Here is a 3570-nt window from a genome sequence, read left to right on the forward strand (position 1 = left end):
TTTTTTTTAGCATTCACTTGTTCTTTCACACAAATTCTTTTCGCCTTAGTCCATCCATTCAATTGCTATCTTCATTTCATTTTTCAAATTCTTGCTGTTTGTTTTTCAGGCCAAGGATATGTACACTTGCGAATGAAATGAAAATCACTATTTGGACAGGAAGCTTTGGTCTATTGCATTTTGAAAAGGTGTTGCTGTGTCTTTCCTCAGCCAACAAGTGCACAAAACAAAATGCGAATTGCAAGAGGCAAACTTTTTTAATGACTTGTCATACATACATACACACATCTGCACTTGCTGCTCTCTTTTTCCTGTATGTGTGTTTTGTATTTTTTTTCTTAGCTTTCCTTTTATTTAGCTAGCAATTGTTTCAGCGTGTTGCTTAAAACCCATTTTGTAGATTGTCGTACTCGAAACGGAAATCGTCGCAAGTCTTTAATGAAACTTTCATGAACTTCCGTTGCAGTTGGTGAAGTACTGTTGTGGCATTAGTGTTCAAGTGTTTATTGTACTTTTTTCTTCTTTTGTTATTTAACTATGCATTTATGTATATGCATGGTGGATATGCGTACGTATGAAATGCTAGATTAACACATGTTTTCCTCTAAAACTTTTTTGTTGCTAGAAATTTCTTACTCAATTTTTCCAACTTGAAAATAGCAGTCTCACATTCGTATCTGGATTTTCTGACATCTTTGAGTAAATGATACTTGGATAATTTTTTTTCGCAATCGTTCCACTTAGTTGGAAGAGGGCAGATTGCGTTGGAAGCTTTCTGCAATTTTTATTGTCTGCCGACTAACTGAATAAATTCAAATGTCTTTTTAAACCCTCCCGCCATGAGTTGTGCGTTGGGCTTGGGAAAATGCCCGTGTATTCAAAATCACGGGCTCGAATGGTGACTTTTCATAAGGTTGGCGAACTCGTACATGGCATAAGTACGACGATTTATGGATATGCGCTTGGAATATCTTAAAGTGACTATATCTAACTATCTGCCTAATCACTGCAGCATGTTTCTGGCTGAAATTTGTGCGAAGAGAAAAACCGAACAAAAACGATAAGATTATGTGCAAAACAAATGAATTTGTACTGGAACTGTCACGAAAAGAGTGCGGAACGATAACGGGTTTGCTGCCAGCGGCGCACGTACTCATTTTATAAATTATGGCATCATCAAGAATACGATTGAAATACCTAGATGCTGCTCAGTTTAGCCAAATGGGAGATAGCTTCAAAATTGGGACTCTGAAACTCCTTTAGTTCGACAAAAGCGTGGGCATCCTAAATAAGGTCTACTACGACTGGAACTCTTTCAAATATCGCTTCGGACCATCTTAAACTACCACAAACTGCTTGTCTTCTGCTTCTTTTCTTTGAAAAGTATAGTATGTTTCTCCTCCCTCTTTAGTGGCGAGATAAAAGTTGTAGTAGCCATGCGTAAGCGTTCGGTAATATGGGGAGATGAATGTCCACAACTGAAACACAATATATACTTTTTGTTGTCCATCTTGCGTTAAAGTCGCAAATCAAAATTATAATAGATATCGCAGTGAGGGCACTGCTCGTACGCTTCTTTCAGTGCGTAGTCTCTGTTCAATTTAAAATCTCAAAATGCTGTCAAATGGTTCCCTATCAAATGGCAGCTTTAGCTTTTCGATGTATAATGCTGCATATCAGTCAGAGCTCAGTCTTCTACATATTTTCTGCGATCACGCAGTAGCTAGAAAGACGTTTAGGCAAAGAGCTTGAGATGATGGTGGACAGGACTTGCTAGCCGGATATTCTATAAACAATTAAGGCAGGATTTGAATAGTTTCAAGAACAAAGCCGGTTTCTTTCGATACGAAGTGGAGGATCTGCCCGCATACTCCATAGTACGCTTGGGGTATGAAGGGAATAATTTCAACCATTTTTAAATGACAGCAGAGGTGGCGCATTGTCACAGCTTATTTATTGTCGGCTTATTTACTGTAGGTACACTGCTTTCCTCCTTCACTCGGCCAATGCGAGGTGAGAACGGCAATGATGGAGCATGACAGCAACAAAATTAACGGCGGCGAAGTGCTGGTAGGACACTGGAAGCAGTTGCCAAGCGTATCAAAACAAGTTGATGAAACTTTATGGGCTTTCGAGAAAACCCATGGCCCTGTTAGCGTGGACGACGGTTACTGAAACGAACCAGAATGGGTTCGAGCTGGTACCCACAACATCAGCATTTAGTACGTTCGACATAGAAACCTTAATTCGCTGTAACTTTTCGAATGTCTGCTCAGCTGCACGACGTCGGACAGTGGAGAAAAAATCACCTTGTGTCATCTGTCTGTTCTTCAAATCTTAATCGATTTTGATCAATCATTTTTACAATGTTCGATAATGATTTTAGTTTTAGCATGTCCGTTACCTTTTTATTGAATAGTCGCGTAAGAATCCCCACAAAGGTGAATCAAACAGAAAGCTGCTGCAGTTAGACTTGACCTCAAATGCTACTTATACATAGAGTGTAATGGTGAGTTAACCAAAACGCCTTAGCTCGTCGACAAGGAAGCTAAATAATCTACTCTGACGTGCTTAAAGCACTAAGGGAATGCCTGACCTTTCTTTCCCTGATTTTTTCACAGTCAGATTTATGTACATATCTGGGCACCGGGCCATAGAGATATTGCATGGAATAGCTTTGCAACTTAGTTCGTCGAGAGAGAGTGGGGGTACTCTCTCTTTGGTGTGTGTTCAGTTCGAGTAGTATTCACGCTATTACCCCGAAGCCTCACTTTAGCTGCTGCTAGAGAACGATAACGTGGCATCATCTAAACAAATTCTCTTAAGAGTTCGGAGGATCAAACTTAAGTGAAGGACATTGCAACATACTCATAAATCTTTATATTAGAATTGAAAGCACGCGGTGGCAACACTCTTCAAAAATATTTAGAAATAAATTTGTCTTAAACCTTTCTCATTTGAAACCCATATTAAAATATTTGATTTAAATTGTTAATTAAATTGATTTTATGCTTATAAAAAGGTGGTAACTCTCTTCAGAAATATTTTTGAACCTTTTGTTTGACAATGTGGGTGTTGTAATATTTCATCTGACTTAACAAATAGTTGATTTTAACTTTTGAAAAAGTGGTAACCCCATTCATAAAAATATCCTGTATGTTAATCCAGGTCATAGCCTATAAGTGAGCCAAATTTCATTGAGAAAGAGCAACAAACATATACACTCACTAACTCAAACTTTCACATTTACAATATTAGTAGGTTTGCTTAAAACGGTTTTAAATTTCTAAAGGGGTAGCAACTCCCTTCAAAAATATTTTCGAAAGAAAACTTTCTTAACCCTCTCTCGTTTGTTACCCATATTAAAACATTTCGTTTAGCCTTTTAATTTAAATGTATGTATTTGAATTTCGTAACAGGTGGCAACCCTCTTAAAAATATTTAGAAATAAATTTGTCTTCAGCCTTTCTTATTTGGCACCCACACTAAAATATTTGATTTAAATAGTTAATTAAATTGCCTTTAAGTTTATGAAAAGGTGGCAACTCTCTTCAAAAAAGTTTTAAAATA

At 37.5% G+C, this 3570-nt stretch overlaps 1 protein-coding gene across 1 annotated transcript in view; it reads left to right on the plus strand.

Moving 5' to 3' along the window:
• The window catches only part of LOC118733735, a gene marked incomplete in the record, with an annotated part of 802810 nt that overhangs the window by 179111 nt on the left and 620129 nt on the right, over positions 1 to 3570 (plus strand).

This window comes from Rhagoletis pomonella, unplaced genomic scaffold (genome assembly GCF_013731165.1).
Source record: "Rhagoletis pomonella isolate Grant_MI unplaced genomic scaffold, Rhpom_1.0 Rhpom_scaffold_00002, whole genome shotgun sequence".
Classification (NCBI taxonomy): domain Eukaryota; kingdom Metazoa; phylum Arthropoda; class Insecta; order Diptera; family Tephritidae; genus Rhagoletis; species Rhagoletis pomonella.